The 18,253-nt window shown below is 41.5% G+C and overlaps 1 long non-coding RNA gene across 4 annotated transcripts; it reads right to left on the bottom strand.

Moving 5' to 3' along the window:
• Positions 1-238: 238 nt before the first annotated feature.
• Positions 239-18,164, bottom strand: LOC310907283. 4 transcript variants are annotated; one of them, XR_014589589.1, is made up of 4 exons: positions 18,100-18,164; positions 12,301-12,383; positions 7,246-7,325; positions 239-2,123 (listed from the first exon to the last, which is right to left on the bottom strand). It is a non-coding gene; the product is annotated as an uncharacterized lncRNA (long non-coding RNA). The 4 variants fall into 4 exon arrangements; XR_014589591.1 differs by lacking the exon at positions 18,100-18,164 and adding an exon at positions 12,586-12,632; XR_014589588.1 differs by lacking the exon at positions 7,246-7,325.
• Positions 18,165-18,253: the final 89 nt, after the last annotated feature.

Below are 18,253 nucleotides of genomic sequence, written 5' to 3' on the forward strand. Positions count from 1 at the left end.
GTCTCATTCTCATTCAGGATAGTCTGTGACTCTATCATTACCAATTCAGTCAAGTAGAAAAACTTGTGCAAACCCTGAATAACTGAGCTCTATTCCATTCACAGAATAAAAGCATGAAGAAGAGAGTAGCTGAAGTTTCCATGATTCCACACTTTTGAAAATATAAGCAGTTCCAAGGGTTCCTAAACACAGACTTGTGATAAGAATTTTAGACCCATTTGTTAATTTTTTATCTGATGCCCTAGCAACATTCTAGGTAATTCTTACCTTTATGAACTACATGGATCTTATATTTTTGTCCTGATTTAACTATTTTTTTTTCATAAATGGAGCACAGTCATAGGGTATTTTTTTCCCCAAAGCAGAACTGGGTTGGACTTGAGGAGATGAACATAGTAGCACACAAATCTTAAGAAACTCTCCCCAGGCTTCTGGCTACCTGTTGATAGTCCATCCTCTCTCCAGTCGTGTCACACAATGTCCATCATAGTACACTAATGTAGTGTAAACACACTGTTTCAATGCTGCAGTCAGCACTTTATTTTACACAAAGGACTCAGTTTAAAGGAGAAGGCAACCAAATTACTCCTTAAAGAAAGAAATGAAGCATTGTTTTCTCCCCTTTTTGCCGTGTTATGTGCCCCTCAAGCTTACCATCCACCTTGTGCATCCTCCTTTCTTATCACAATGCAGTGACAGGTAATTCAGATTTTTCCTCTGCAACCCTGACCACCTCACCCATATCAGCAATCTCACAGTCCTAACCAGGTGTGACCACCCACCTTGGTACTTACAGAGCCCAAAGCCATCTTGGTGCTGCTGCCCAGCTTCTTCCTGTTTACTAACAGAGGTATGTTTGTGCTCAATTATAACTGCCATGCTACTGAATCACTGAAAGGTACAGGACAGCAGTTGAGTGTGGAGATTTCTAGGAATAAGACATATTTCTTGTGCTGCTGAACTTTCTCTCTTTCTGAAATGCTTGTGGAGTAGTGATTTGAAAAACCCATTTTTTATGGTATTCACCAAGCTAGAGGCATGCTGATTCTGGGTAATGAGATCTCCACATTTAAAGTCCTAAAAGTGTAAAATAAACTACAGGTTCTTGCAGTACTTTGTAATATAATCAGTTACATATCAGTGTGTGTAAAATATTGTTCACCTGCATTTTTTACTGTCGTATGCAGTGATGGATGATGGTTATTCAGAGTAGTTGCTGCACTCTCATTGAAGAAGGCAGCTGACAACCTGGTTCAGTTCACATCAAGCATGCCAGTAAGACTTACAGATGATCATTGTTGACACACTGTTAACTCTTAGTCACGATATTTACTGTGCTCTCTGTGAGATAATGGCAGGTTTGAACCTACACCTTTGATAATAATACAGGGTTTGTCATGTATTTCAGGAGAATGAGGAGGGTATCATTCTTTGTTCATTATTGTTTCAGCCAAGTGAGAGGAATCATGTAGGGCATTGACTGGAACAGTCCAGCATAAAGCCTTCACCCTTCCCAACTCATGCTGGTGACTAGTTGTTGATGTGATTAACTAGTGACCGAGATATTGTAGGATGACAAGAAATGTCCATGCTGCATGGAAAAATCTTTGTTTTACTACAGCATTTCTTGCATCTCCTCTGGCAGCCAGTGTTCATTGTTGTCTGAATCAGGATATCAGATTTAATCAGCTTGGCCTTGCACAGCAACCTCCACGTTCCCATAAACATGGAAAGTGCATTTCGGCTTCTCCCTACTAGACTGGATGCAGTGTCTGTGTGAATACTTACCAGACTGCTCCCTCCTTGCAGCCTCCACAAAACTAATTCCATGCTTCCCATACTTGCAGCACAGTGCTACAGTCTGTCCCTTCTCCATGATCCCAGGCTTTTAGCAGAGTTGACCAGGCAGTCTTCAACTGGCAAAGTGGGTGGTCCGGAAAAGCAGAGTGGTGGAAATGTGAAAAGAAGTCAAGGAGGTGTAGGGGTTGTCTTATCCCTGGAAACAGCTGCAGGATGGCTGTTTATCCATGCTCTGTCATCCTCGAGGCTCAGTGTTGTGTCCTTCCCATCCTGCATGAAGAATGAGTTCTCTAATGCATCAGAGCCAAAGAAACTTCGTGTGCCTGTATTGAACACAAAGAAAGAGTGACAGTGTCACTTTTGATTGCAGGCTGAAACACAGCTGTTTTCACTAAAGCCCAAATAATTATGTAAGGAGTGAGAGTCACAAGACCTCTGATGAAAAAAAACAACGGAGGCATAGTCTGAGAATATAAGACTTAGATCCTAAGAACAGGATGGGGTTGTGTTCATGCAGGTAGGTAGGTAGTGAGAAATATGATTCAAATGTTTTTATGAGGCAGATCCATATAACTACAAACTGGGTGAAGCTGCCAGATTTCTGTGCAGTTCCATTGTGCTTTAGGGAATTGTCACACCCCTGATGCTGTACTGGAGAGGAAGAAGGTGACTTCCCCCCTAGGGGAAGTCCAGCTTGTCATGCAACAGCACCCATATTTTCCCAACCAAAGCTGCACCAGCCACTTTGCTAGGAATGGGAGAGCCACACCCCATCTACAGAAAATAGAGGGTATTGCAACAAACATCCCTTAAAAAATGCACAGCTCATAATGGCTGCAGGCCGCAGCAGGCCAGTTTCTATCCTTCAATTAGTGATCTTCCAAATGACTCACCAGTGAGCATTGCATCAAAGACCTTGCAATCTGCAAGGGCCGTATCTAAGTATTCATTGACAGGACTGGTAGCACCACTTTTTTGACGGTTGCCCAACTTCTCTTTGTAAGGTCCTATTTTCTGTTTCCTTACATCTCTGCCAACCCTTTATCAGTTCCAGCTCACATGTTTCAAGCTTAGTGCCTGCCAAGAGCTCATAGTCTGCTAGTTGGGTTTGATGATTTGCTTTGGTTGAGTTTGGGGCAGATATCTTATTTTCTGTTTAATCAGTTTAACTGTTTCCAACAGAGATTTGTCAAAAACAAAGAAAGACAGAAACAAACAAAAACAACAACAAAAGTTGTGGATTTCTTCCTATAACTGCTCCTTGTGGCAGAAAACTGAAATTTGTCAGGCAGACAGTCCTCAGGTCATGAATCTGCCAGGAAAACCCATGATAATGATGTTTCAGCTAATCAGATTGCAAATATGGTGTTGCAGACTGCACAGTAGGTGAAGCTTAGTCTTTCCAAAAAGCTACTGACTGTTTGTGCCACACTGTGACAACATCATCAGGAACAGCATTTGACCATCTCAGGAAGGGAGAACTAAACTGAACAGGGTACAAGTATCAGGCATGGGGAAGAAGGCTTGCAGGCAAGCACTTACCATCAGAGTGCAGTTGCAGTCATTGAGTGATCCACCCATTCTCTGAAAAGGTAAAAACTACTTGGACCAAATCAAGAGAAGGACCTGTGAGTGAGCCTGTTGTTGCTACCTGCTTCTGTCATCAGTTTTCTTTAAGTACACCAAAATGAGCCCTGCCAATTTGTACAAACTAATTTAGAAAAGGCTCTAAGTAATTTCTGGAGGTTCATACATTATGGATGCTCCAGGTAAATATGTGGGAATGATAGGCATGTGGCTGTTGCTTTGTCTCGGGAGACTGTTAAACCAGAGAGCCACCATCAATCAACCAATCAATCATTTAGCATTGAGTAATTAAAGGGAAGAAGAATAATAGCAAAGATACTGTAATCCTGTTTTCTGAACAATAAAACTGAGCATGTGTAAGCTCCAATCATTACTGAGCCATGGGCATTGCAGTATAAAGTGTCAGGAGTGGGATCAGTGTGTGGTAGAAATAGCCAGGGGGAAAAGAAGCTGTACCTTGGAGGAGGAAGATACATGGAAGTATGAATGATAGAAGTTAGAGGCTAAAGCAAGGGAAAGGGAATAAAGCAAGGGAGATATGCTTGGAGGGGGACTAGTCCAAGTGTACAGGGGGATCCTGTATACCTCCACTCTCCCCCTTCAAGGACACACACAAGGCTAGAGAAGCTTTTTCCTACTTCCCGGGCCTACCGCACTTGCTCCAAGACATAATAGAGTGTTCTTGCCACTTCCAGACTGCAGTGAGGAAAAGCACGGGTCCCATTGGGGTACATGCTGGCTCCAACAGCTGCCCAAAGGTGCAATGGGATGTAGCCTGGACAGGTATTTGCAGCACCAGAGGGCACCAGACAACAAGGAGCAGATGTAAACTGGGTCCTTGGGGCTACAGAGTTAAAGGGGTAGGAACAGGGGGCTGAGTTGGAAGAGTAGTTGGAAAAGAAGGGCCATACATCCTGAGTGTATAATGTCAGAATGTTAATCTCAAAAAGCTTATTTACATTTTTTTATTCGCTCTCTGTAACTGACTTGCAGTAAATCTCAAAATACGTGCCTTCTGGGATTTCTCTCTTTGCTCTGTCAAATCAAGAAAGTAAGACTACAGTATGCTTTCAACCTACCCCCTTTACTAACTCCACCTCACTGCACTGGACACATCCATACTATTCATACCCCAAACATGACTTTGCAGACCACTTCAGAGAAGAGGGAGCCACTAGAGTTTTTTAACTTCGCAAGTGTGATGAAACTTGTGCTGTTGGTCTGTATGGTCAGCACTCATTTACATCTCTAGAAGCAATGAGACAGAGGGTAAAACTTTCAGCCATTGCACCACCAATTGCAGCCCCCTCAGCCTAATGTCAAATATACCATCTCCACTCCCCTGGTATCTGTCACTGAAGTCATTGGTCTCAGTTGATTTCCTGCCCTCTGTTAACAACCCCAGTGGCAAGAAGGCCCAGAGGCACTCCCTGTGACACAAATCTCTGCACTAATATGATCATTTGAACCCTGAAAAAATCAGGCTTCCTTTTTTCCTCTGTGTCCTTGTGCTCTGAAATTAGATTTCCTTAGATGTAGGGTAATTAACATGAGTCCTCTCCTCAAAAAAAGCACATCAGGCTACACACTTTACTATTCAGCAAACAGAGAGGCATTACAGCCTTCCTACACAGCTTGCTCAAAACCCAGTCTCAGGGCTCTAATGGACTGTTGAAGAGAAGCAGCTGTGGCCAAAGCAGACTCCCAGCCTGGGAAATACTTGAAGGAAGAGAAAATACCCTACCTGGCATGATGCTTTATGGACGTGTTCAGAGTAAGACTTTCAATTTTTCCCCAGCTACATAGATATCTTCCTCTTTCTACCCTACAAATTGGATCCTTTTAATCCCCCATTTAAACTCTTTCCCCCTAAACATTTTAGTCAAGCTAAATGGGGTTTTTCCTTGAGTTTTGACGCAGTAACTGCTCAGAGCAATAGTGGCCTCCTTTGCAAAGGTCATTGCAGGGCCTTTCAGCTAAATTAGCTGCTTTAGGTCTGACAGCCCTGCATGTAAACTCACTTTCCTACTGCTCAGCTTCAGTTTCACAGCAAGCTGGGCCACCAAGAGTCAAAGGATGTGATCTACCAATCACACCAGAAATTAGAAACACCTTGTTCTTGAAAGAAAACGAAGAAAAATATGAGGATGTGTATGAATAAAAAAACATATTCAGAAAACCTTGATGTGTCATCTTAATCATCTTCCTATTCATGAATGTACTTGAAATCTCTTACAAGGTTATGATAAGGAGTTGTTCACCAGTGTTACAAGAAGACAAAGCATTCTGGTTTTTTTCCAAGCAGCAAGTTACAACATGAAAGCGAACATGGTGTGCAGAACACTTTTCACCTCCATGTTCCCATCCAGAATTGCATTTTCCCTTGATAAATGATGAACTATGTCCTACAGCTGTGCTACATATTTCAGACTAACAAAGGCAGAAGTAAGGTCACACCAATTCTGGAGCTCTGTCTATCGAGTGAAAGGGACTAAGGCTTGTGTCATGTGCTCTGTGTTTCATGCAGCATAGATTTAGACTGTTCCCCGAATCCCTTGTTTTCCTGGGGACATGGCAGCAGTTTATGTATGAAGTTAGAGACATGGCCAGCTTGTGCATTTTTCTCTTCCTCTACCGAACATTATCTTGTTCCTTTAAACCCAGTTTAACCTTACTTTGGTTCCTGTTTCCTCAGGGCACATACACCAACAAGAGAAGTGAAAGCAGCAATTTCTGTTTCTTTCGACTGCTCTGAGCAGTCAAAAGTTCCTGAATGCTTGAAAGTGAATAAGAGCCAGAGACACCTCCAAAAGGATGAGTGAATCTCTACTTCCAGTTCAAAACAAAAGGGATCCTTGAACTAAACCTCTGGTGTAAAATTTCTCGTCCTCATCTGGTAACAGCAGTTTGATCTGCTGCCAGCAATGTTTGGTCAGACTTGCAAGAGCTGAACAGTAAACTTGGGATTTATGTCACTGAACACCTGATGTCTAAAAAATTCAGATGGTCATCTAGGCCTCTTCAGACAGACAGACAGACAGACAAAGAGAGTTCATCACAACCCTTTTATACCTACTTTGGGCTGGTACAGATTGCTCCTGGAAGGCGTCTCTTTGTCTCCATTGGGTGTGAAGAATGGTATGAGCTAGATGCTGAGCTAATCAGGCTGGGGTTAGGTGAGAGGCACTGAAATCATCTTAATAACTATGTTTATCTGGGTCTTTTGTCCATCTGGACATTTATATCTAGGATCTCCTGATGCTGTGAATTTCAAGGCATGCAGAGAACTGATAGTGGTGTCTCTAGTGATCTCATGTCTCTGTTGCTTTCTGGCGTTTTTATTTTCAGGAAGTGACTTCCCTTCAACCATGAACACAATTCTAGAATTACAAAGATGATGGAGGAAAAAAAGGGGAGGTTACCTCTCCTCCACTCTTAATGACATCTGAAAAAAATGTCCAAAAGCCGTTCTTAAATGAGTAGCTCTGTGAGCAATGTAACTGGTGACTCCTGATTTCCTATGGATTCCTGTTTACAGTTAAATTCTCTGGTGCTTAATAATGTACAAATACCAATTACAGCTTCTCTCGTGCTTGGAGAGGTCATAATGATCCACTCCCACGTAAAGTGTCTGGTGTCAGATCTGAGTTCTGCCTGGGCCTTTCCTCCAGTGAAGGCATATACATGATATGTCTCTTTTAGAGAGACATCTATTTTCCTGACTGGAACTGAGTATGAGTTCAAAGACCTGAGTGGAATGACAGCAAAACATAGCCAGTTTTCCAGCAAGCCTCTTGAAAACTCAAAGAGAATCCATTTATACTCTAAGGAAGTAAACTGAGAATGGAAATACTTTACCCTCTGTACAACTTTCAATGAAAACTTTTCTTCACCTCTGCCTCTTTTTCCTGTTACATCACACTTCTGAAGGCACAGACCTGGTAGATGGCAAAAAAAGAGTAGTTGCTTTTGCTATTATTTAGAGCACCTTAATGTATGCTAGTAACTGCTGAGTTGGGTGGAGAAGCTTCCTGATGGAAAATTGTACCTCCCTTTCAAAAAAAAAAAAAAAAAAAAAAAAAAAAAACACACCACCAAAACAAAAGAAAGAAAAGAGGAGGTACTTGGAAAGATAAAGGGCAATTCAGTCCTTTGTATGCTCATATCATAAAACTGAATATGCAATAATTACCATAAATGAGGCAACTAGTTCCTACACCCTCTGCAACCTGGATGACATCCTTCTGTGTCATCGAAAAAAAAGTTACTTGCAGAAAACACATCACTTACTACCTTATCTCAGTTCCCCAAGCTCACACACACAAAAGAAGACGACTGAAGTTTTCTAAATAGTTCTCTCTACAAAGAAACTTAATTCTGCAAATATTTTAAGTCTATTTCTTTCTCCAAAACTACAGGCACTAGGATAGGCGTGACTTTATTCCTAAACAGGGTGTTCCTTAGGCTCTTTGCCAATTTAATTAGCTTATTCATATCCTTCCCTTCCAGATTACCTCAGGGTGATTTACATGTTAGAGGCCTATAAACACTGATGAATCAGTACATGAAAACCAAAAACATTGTTTAGTGTCTGACAGGGTCCTCACTGGTTTTTGCCCCCAAATTAATTGTTCTCACTGGAAAAATCTAATATGTCATCAACCTCTGACATCATCCTAATGCTATACAGAAAAAAGAGTTGCTAAAATTCAATGGCATTACTGTAATTTCTTTTTTACTGGTGTTTCCAGGTACTCTGTAGGAGCAAGCAACAGGTAAGGTTTTCAAATGGGAAGATATAGATGTTCCCAGTCTGGCTTCTTCAGTTGAATGGCCATTTTGAAGACTGTCTCCTTCTGATTTTCCATCAATAAATCACTGTGACTGAGCTCTAAAGAAATTCAAGTACAAAGACAATTTAATTTCCTCTTTCTGAGAAACATAAGTTTTGTTGTAGCAGTTCAACATCTACGCTAATATAGTTTTATTTAGAAAGAGCTGGTGGACTTCCAGTGAATTCAAAACAATTTCCTTCACATGTTAAACCTGAACTACACCTCTAAGAGATGTTTTGCAGGCCAATTAAGGACAACTTTACATCCACCACACACAGAAACAAGCAAAGATTTGTATTCATGAATAAAGAAAGAGCTGAAAGAGGTTCATTTTGCCTTTTTGCCGATTAAAGTCTTAGACTTGCACGTATCTCCATTTTGTAACGCGAACACTTTCATAGAATCATAGAATGGTTTGGGTCAGAAATCACCTTAAAGATCATCTAGTTCCAACTCCACTAGACCCCATCCAACTCGTCCTTGATAAAATGGGTTTGATAAAATGCACTAGAAAGCTTTACAGAACACACTTCTCTACAACACTGGTAACAATTCAATGTATTTTGCCTCAGTGTTCTCACAAAAAGCAGTCACTCCATCATCCTCTAGGGAATTATTATACCCCATATTCAAACACATTACATTGCCTCCTTACATTATATGTCCCTGCAGTGCCTTTTCTAAGCAAGCTCCCTGCTTCTAGACCAGAGCTATTACTGGCTATACAGGCACTCATGGAAATAAGTTCCTATTTTGCCTTCCAAAAAAAAATCTCACAGTTAACACCAATCTCCCTAAGATGATCAACCAGTGCTTTTTAATCCATTTCACAGTAAGATTTCCATAATGTCTTTAAAACCCACATATTGCTTCATAAGGCAGTCCTCACCATTCTGGTACTTGTTTTCACATGGGCTTTGGCATATCAGCTGCTAATAAACTCAATACTCTTAATTAGAGTCCATACACTTAAATACCTACCAGAGAATGAACACTTCTCTATCATTACAGCTGAAATATTTCAAAGCCCAGCACTTTTAAAACAGTGCAAATGCCTTAAAACCAGTTTCCCTGTTTGCACTGGCAGTTGTGGTTACAGGTGTCATGCACTTATTAGCTCTGCTAAGATATTAAAACTTGCACATAAATTCGCTCATATTTGCATTCACTGACTGGGTTTATCTACAAAAAAAATCTGCAATACATTTGTCATGCCCACATTGACTCTATACAACATGTTCATACAGAAGTTCCAAGCAACATCACAGAATTATTGCAGTCCACATATGTAAATGCAAGTGAGCCACTGCACGAAGTTTTTAATATATAGTACAGGAAAGAAAACATGTAATGAAATGGTCAGAAGAATGAGGAGTGAACTCCCTAAAATTAAAGCATATATGTATACATAATTTCTATAAACAGCTGGAATGTTTCATTCCTACTAAATACTTTAAAAACACAAACCAGTAAATAGAATTCAGATCTCACAAGAAGTCCATTTGAGGACTTGATCATTTAGAGTAATAGAGAAGCATTGCCTAACCGAGGGAAATAAACGGAGCCCTAACTCCAGACTCACTGCAGGAAAGTGGAGAGCTGGCAGCCCTTTGAATTCCTCCTCTTTGATCCACAATGAAAAAGGATAATAAGGGTGTGCGTACTTGCCCTTGTCTAGTTTTCACTTTCTTCAAGAAAAGGAGCTATGCTGATTCAGGGCTCTAGCTGTGGCCCAAGAGAATTTTGTCCTTATACTCCCCACACATTAAAACTACTTTTAAAAAGTTCTCAAGATTTTGTCTCCCTTTCCTTAATTCAATCAATTCTAGTAACAGACACTTCTTTGTTGCTTGTCACCGAAGTATTTTAAGCACTTTAAATCCTGTCTCGTTTTAGACTTGTTTCTAAAGGAGTCAGATCTGGCCTTCAGCTCTTTGTTTTTCTTTCAAAACCTTATTGAACGAGTTGTGCTCCTCTGCGTTCACTTCAAGGACACCACGTTTTCTTTTGTCATGATAACTCTCACATTGGAATGCCTAAAACAATCAAATGCAAAAATAAAACTATCTTTTCCATTTATTATTTTTAATAGCATCCCTATGGCTGCGAGTTTCAGATAACCGCTCAAAAGGACAGGCTGGGGGTCACAATGCAGAAAACGGGGCTACACCCTTGCAAATTGTAGCTCAGGCAAGAAAAGCAGTGCCTTTTATTCAATTTATGACTCCCTATTTACACCTCATGTTGCAATAGGGATTGGCAGCTGCAGTAGGTCTAGCCCGCTCATCCACAGTGGGCTCTCTTTCCTAGAACATCAAATGTAAGCATGTGTTTTGTGAGCTTGGGTATTGTATAGAAAACCTGCTCCTGCTTCCGTGCAAGTCAACAGGGAAACAAAACAGACTAGGAGTCAGAGCTTTCCTCTCCTTACTTTTATTTAAATGTCAGTGTTTTATGTGGTTGTTTATTAAATAATAATAATACAATAATGCCCAGAGGCTCCAATTAAGACTGGGAAGTCGCTGCAGTGGGATTGTGCAAAGGCGGAGGAAGGGAATTGGACGGCTCCCCGGCGGCGGGGAGCAGGGGCTGGGAGCAGGGGCTGGGAGCAGGCTCCTCTGGGCAGGCGGGAAGGGGCTGCTCCCAGCGCTCCCCGCCAGCACCAAAGCCTTTTGTTTGCGTGGGAGTTGGATGCTACTTTGGTTTTGGGGTTTTATTCGTTTGGGGGTTTTTTAATGTCAAGATATAGAGCAACCAGGAAGACATACAAAGAGATTTTCTTCAAAGTAGCTGAGGGAAAAAGAAGAGTGTATGTAGCTGTATATGCTAATTCTTATTAATTAAAGCCAGAGTGCTGTGCTGGAGCTGTGCACAGGCTTTATTAGCTAATATTAAAACAAAGGGTTGATCGCCTTCCACAGAAATTTCACCTTGGCAGAGCTGTGTTTGCTGCAGTGGAGCTACTCCTCACTTCACACCACTGTGAGCACAGGACCAGGCCAGGAGCCCTCAGGAAGGAATCAAAAGCCGATAACAAAACAAAAAGACAAACAGGAGGCACATGGGGAGGAGAATCCTAAGGAGTGGGATAAGAACAAGCATGTTGCTCTTGGCAGAAAGCAACTGGCAAAAATTAATTGTATAGTCAGTCTTGCTCAGTTCTTTTTGTTTTGTTATGAAACAGGGTTTGTTTTTATTATAGAGGACGAGGATATATTTCAGTAGAAGAATTTGAGCTGGATAGGTCTTATGGCAAAAGTACATTTTATGGGTGCGTAGATTTGAATGAAGGCAGTGTGGATTTGGTTCACAAGATGGGTGCAATGGTTCCAGGCTTAAAGAAAAAAGGGCAGCATGTGAAAGTCCTCCAAGGAAAGCCAGGGGAGGGAATGAAGAAGGAAGTTATTAGAAGAAAGCTAGACTGAACCAGAACATGTGAGATTGGCACAAACCCCAAATTAATGCATCAGCAGAAGAATGCCAGGCCCCAAAGGTGAGGCCTGAAACCAAAGGGTTGAACAATCCAAGAACGTCCAAGAAGGGGCACAAAGGTGATGAGATGCTCCTGGCTAGCAAGGAAAAAGGGTGAGGAGGGCAGTGAAAACTGTCTCCTGAAATGGTGAACACAGAGACCCTGAACTGTGGGTGGAAAGGAGAAACTAAAGATTCCCTGGGAGAGAGTTCTAGAAAGCTGGTAATTTATGAACATCATCAGGCTAGAGGTGACCTAAGTCCGGGGAAGAATTTTGGAAACAAGGTCTGAGGTAGGGAAACAGGTTGTGGGAAATACTTCACAGAAGAACAACCATGACCTAAAATCAGCTTTTATATGAGAGAGAAAAAGGAGTAGATCAGCTTGAAGGATGACAGAATTGGCAGTGGTGGTGGAGAAAGGACAAGGAGTGGGTTTGCTAGAAGAAGATGGGTGCTGTGTTTTGTTTTATGAATGGAAAAGGTATGCTAAATGAGAAGTACTGTACAGGATTGGAACAGGGGAACAGAGGGGTGATTAATCAGAGGGGGAGAAGTACCTTAAGCCATAGGTGTGCATAGATGGTAGAGTACACATAATACACACCTTTCTCAGGAGACCATGGAGAATCCTGGAGGTCAGCTCAGAGGGAGGGAAGTTTTTGAGAATAAAATGTAGCCAGGTACTATCTGAAAACAACAGAAGGATGGATAAGACAGGTGAAATAGCGAGAGAGGAGTTGAACGTTTAGTAAATGATCTGGAAAAATAGGAGCTTTAACTCAAGTCCCCCAGTTCTTCATTGTTCTAGGCAGAAAATTGAGCTTAATAAAAGCAAGATTTCCAGCTGTCTTTTACACAAAATTTCCAAAGAGGCAACAGGGGAAAGTACCTGCCCATTTCTTATGTGTTGTGAGTGAACAGAGTGAACAGTGTCTCCAACCTCCTCTTAGTCCTGAGGAAGTCAATAGGAGATAGTTAATAGATAGCTCAGTTGTCACTCTGTCCTATGCTGGCTTGTTCACTAACATACTGGCACAGAAGAAAAACTGATCTTTACCATATCTCAGCCCCCCATAGCTGTGTAAGCTCACAGAGGATCCAGGGTCCAGTCCACTGAAAAAGTGGAGAGATGATCACAGCTCAGTGTATTTGACTTCAATGGCTCTTAATTTATGTGTTCAGTATTACTCACATTATTAATACTTGGCCTGTAACTTTTTTCACCATTCTAGCTCAATATATTTTTAGTTGACTTAATTCTACACTCCAATTAATATGCAAAACCATGATGCTCCTTTACTCTTAGAGTCAATTATGGAAAGTTCTTTTACAAAGATGTAAGAGAACATTTGGGGGAAAAAAAAAGTCTTTTCATAAGAAGTACAGTTTTCCTTTCTGCTAAAGCACTGTGCCAGTTTTTTTTAAAAGATCAATAGCAAAGCAAAGTTTAACATGATGCAGTATTTGTCCAAAATCCAGGCAGGGAAAATTATACGTGAAGTTTAAAAATGTGAATTCTTAACAATAGTAAAAAGGAGGAAGAAAACTCATAGGCACAATGCAAACGTTTCTGTATAAAAATGTTTGACATTGGGGAGTAAGGGTATTCAGGACATGGTGATGTAAGGCAATCTTTCTTTAGGTTGCAGCAGCATTTCCAGTACCTCATGACACTGCCCTCCTTATACACCATTACTTTTTTTGGTGATCCTACACAAGGTCGTGACTAACAACAGATAGAAAAGAGTACTGATCCATGCTTTGCTAGTTGATGCTTTCCTGAAATCATTAAGGTAATTGCAGTAGTCAGAGCTGCAAAATTTTACTCAGTGCTTCCTAATTATTCTATATCCAGGTCTGTTAGCACAATTCATGCATATACACCAGTGAGTTTAGTAATTTTCTTTTTATAGCTTCAATATATTATTCTGAATATAGGTGAACTGACTCAAATGGGTTATTCCTGCTTCACATCCTTTCAAGTTGTCACATTTTAACTCCAGCCAGCAACTAAGCACCACACAGCCACTCCCCTTGTGGGATGGGGGAGAGAATTGGAAAGGTAAAAGCGAGAACACTCATAAGTGTTTTCTGATATAAAGACACTTCAATAGGAAAGCAAAAGCTGCACACGCAAGCAATACAGAACAAGGAAGTCATTCACTGCTTTCCGTGGGCAGGCAGGTGTTCAGGCATCCCCAGGAAAGCAGGGCCCCATCACACCCAACAGTGACTTGGGAAGGCAAATAGCACAACTACAAATTTCCACCCTCCCTACTACTTCTTCCCCAGCTTTATATGCTGAGCATGATGCCATATGATGTGGAATGTCCCTTTCATCAGTTGGGTTCAGCTGTCCTGGCTGTGTCCTCTCCCACCTCCCTAAGCACCCCCAGTCTCCTCACTGGTGGGATAAGAAGCAGAAAAGACCTTGATGATGTGCAAGCACTGCCCAGCAAAAATGAAAGTATCCCTGTACTATCAACATTGTTTTGGTCACAAATCCAAAACCTATCCCAGATCAGCTACTGAAAAGAAAACCAACTCCATGCTAGCCCAAACCAGCACACCAGTATAATGCTTAATTCCATTGTGACTTTGTTGTCATTTTGTATTACAAAACTTCCTGGGTTATTCTTAATATTCTCATGCCACCAAAAATATCAATACCATAGAATCCCTTTTTGTAAAAATACTAAGCCTTACCTAAAGCCCACCTAAGCCACAACTAAAGATTGGGGTTTATATTCACCCATACTGATGCTACTGGAAGAGTGTTCTGGAAACTCATTCCTCTTGCACTTATACATCTTTCTCTTATTTCCAGTTTGGGTGAGGTAACTGACAGTTCTCATATCAACATAGTCTTCATCACTAAAATAGATCTCCTGAACTTCTTTTTTCCTTGTGCTGTTAGGGAAAAATAATAGAATTCAACAATTAGGGGTAATAACATTTAAATAACAACAGTTTAGTTTCCTGGGACTAATTTTTATATTATTCTAATCAGCCCAGTTACCTTTTCCTATACAGATTCTGATTTTAATTAATCTTTAATAATCTTTTCTGAATATGTGGAAGTATATACAGTATTTTAGAGGAAATAGGTGTTTTGAATGACTTTTATATTGCAAAATACACTTCTGTACTTCTGCTGGCAATACCTTAGTAGCTCAGGCCTAAGAAACAGATTTGTCTTATTGAAAGTCAGTGCATGTTGCAGGTCCAGGTCATAATTTTTGGTACAGTTTATCAGCATAAGTCAGCATCTAAAGAAGCAGAGCTGATCTTCACTGACCTCAGCCTTTCCTGTTTCAGTGTGCCCTTTCCCTTTGGCCAGCACTGTCTACATTCCTATATAGCAAAGCAGACTGAGAAATTTATTCCAGTTTTCTTTCAGCTGTTTTTTTTTCTGCCTTACAATTCCTGTACTAACCTCCATTTTTTTAAACTTAACTAATCCCTTCTTACTTGGCACCATACAAACACTTCACTGACATCATGGCAGATAACCACCATTGCATTTTGTCCACAAAATCTGCAACCACAGTGTGTGCCGGATACATAAGTAAGAAACCTTTGGTACCCGTGTCCAAATTCAAGTGCCATGACCCCACTTTGAGTGAATTTTGTTCACTTGTGATGAAATTAACAAGCTCTAGAAACTGTTCAGCTAATCCATGGTCCCTGTTGGCAAGCACTACTGGTTAATGAGAAATGAGCCATAGGTGAAGTGGGAAGAATACAGTTAGATGGTACGGAAGGAAAAATAGGGACTGTGATGTGGATCCTGCATCAAATGAATAGGATATCTCAAGGAAAAGGAAGAGGAAGCAAAATCAAGATGGTATATGAAGAGAATGAGAGGCAGACACCAAAAAAATCCAAAACAAAACAAAAAAAACCCAAAACAAAACAAAAAAATCCAAAATGAAACAAAAACAACCAATCAAAGAAAAAAAAAAGGGAAATGGAGCAATGGCAGAAGGAAAGAAGGAAGGAGAAGAAAAGAGAATGCACAAAGCCTAACATTTGGTCCACTGTAATATTACCATCACCATCCCAAAAGGGTTAATTTTTTATAACTCGTTTAGGTGGGTTACTTTCCCACCTCAATCAGGGCTGCACAGAGGTCAAAATATTGTCTTGAGTCAGGACTTGTCTTTTTAACAGGTGTCATGCTTGAAGTGCATATTCAATAAAATATAGCACAATGCTAGTTAATGAATAAGCTCTCCCACTCCCAGTATTAATAAAATTTGTGGGTACTATTTATTTTAAAAAGATGCTTATAATATATAATTTTAAAGGCACCCCTTGTAGCATATAATGGGGCACTGCAAATAGGTTGTATAATAAGTAAGTAGAAGAAAGAACAATATAAACAGTGGTTTGCAGCCTTGACCCTATGGTGTTTCCTGCCACAACGAAAGTAAAAACATATGTTCCCTGACAACCATCAAGCACTTTGTCACTGCTGTTGGACATTTCACTGCCTTAGGGCTTGTCTACATGCAAAGCTACGTGGGTTTGGCTGGGTTTAATTTGCTGCAAAGTGCTGTGTGAATTCTTATTTTGACCTAAATCAGACTTGCTTCAATTGAGTTCAACAAATTAAAGGTCAAATAAAAGCCAAGTCACTCTGTTGATTAGGACAATCATAGTTCTAATCAATTGCTTACAATTAATAGTGCTGCCTATGATGGCAAAAGCTGACTTTCTAGCAGCTTATCTTGATGAAGTTTCACCTGATTCCTCAGACTATCTTAATTGACTTAAATTGTGCCCTAATGGTCCTTAGGATCTCATGCCACATGGTTAATGCCACCAAATCTTTGCTTCTGCTGCTGAATGCAGAATGTAGATCTAAAATAATAATTTCAGTGGGGAATTGCTGGTTACTCTGAAACTTACCTTTTGTTTCCACTACCACACCCAAACACGGGCATTTTGCAGCATAAGATGGCAGAAGCAAGGCACAGAGCACTCCAAACTAAACAAGTGCATCATACAAACACTGAGAGACACTTGGGGTTTCCTTAATTCAAAGCCTGCAAGAGCAATTTTGCCTTCGTTTTGCTGGGTTAAGTGCCTGGTAAGAATATTTAACACCAGTGCCCAAACACAGGGAAAGCTATATGCTTAGGGAAATGTAATGGAAAGGAAGAATTAAACAAATGGAAAACCAGCCGGCATTATTCCAAAGAAGAGTGTCCACAGAAGTAGTTATACCAGTACACTAATAGTAGGATAATTCTAACACTGTAATGACATCAGTACATTTCCTGAGTCTTGCTGCAGAGAAGCAGAACTTGTCTTAGTTTTAGAAAGGCTTGTCAGCATCCTTATTTCCAAGGAAACACTCCAAGTACTTCCTCTTCAGAGGAACAGCCCACAGCAGAAGATTCATTTTGCGATTTTCCAGTATTAATTTTAGGCCAAGGCAACTCAGGCAAGCATAAGGTAAACTTCACCTAATTGCTCCAACATTGTTACAAGCTGTCTCAGAAAAGAAATTATTTGTTGAGAAGGAAGGCTCTGCCAGGTCACCCCACCAGCAGAAACCTCAGCCCCCCCAAGAGTGCCAGCACAAGCCGGTGGGTGTTTAGACTGACGTAGGTGCTGCTATGGCTTAATTAACAATATATGCCACACACCAAACACATACAGCAAATCCTGCTTCCAAAGAATGGCAAGGTTTGTGGGGTTTTTCAATGCCATTAGAGAAAGCCTAGCTTACACTTCAGAACACGATAAAAAACACCAGAGTGTTAAAACTTTATGAGGGCATATCCATCATTTTGTCTTTCTAAGATAACCTTTGTGCTTATGGTTAAATTAACAGCATCAGATACCAGAAACCTAAAAGTTACATATATTTTGGGGGTTATCAACCTCTGTTAGGTTTCCCACTGTAGTGACCTGTAACCCAGTTTGTTTCAATCAGGAAGCTGCACAGGAAAGAGCTGTGCTCTTCCCAGCAGCGGCTTTACAGTTCTTTAAACCTCTCCCCTCGCCACACTCCTTGAGCAAGAATGTGCTTTATGCAACTTGAAGGAAATCACTCGGTTACGCCGTGACACAGATCCCGGCACCGTGAGGCTTTTCCATGCGTGTCCTCAGCTGTCACCTCGGACTCCCTCACGCTCTCTGCTCTGCCCTCATGGAGGCCACTAAACGCACTTTGCCCCCGATTTCACAGGCAGACAAGCGCCACGAGGGCGTACATCCGCCGTCCGGCCCGCTCGACACCTGCGCTAACAGGAGGCAGCCCCGCGCCATCGCCCCCTTTGTGTGGCCGCGTACCAAGGGGCCCTGCCGTCCCCGGGTCCCGCCGCGTCCCCCATCCACACCCGGCCCGCACCCTCCCAGGGGGGATTTAAACCAGAACCCGGAAGCCTACCCTGCCGGCGCGGTGCACATCGGGAGCTGTAGTCCCAGCTCCCCAGTGGCCTTCCTGTCTTTAAGCGCCGGGGGCCGGGGCGGGGAAACCACGAGTCCCGTGAGCCTCTGCGGCGGGGGGGGCTGGCGTTTGAACCGGCGGCGTTGTTGTTGAC

This window comes from Zosterops lateralis, assembly GCF_965231275.1.
Source record: "Zosterops lateralis genome assembly, chromosome: 3".
Lineage (NCBI taxonomy): Eukaryota > Metazoa > Chordata > Aves > Passeriformes > Zosteropidae > Zosterops > Zosterops lateralis.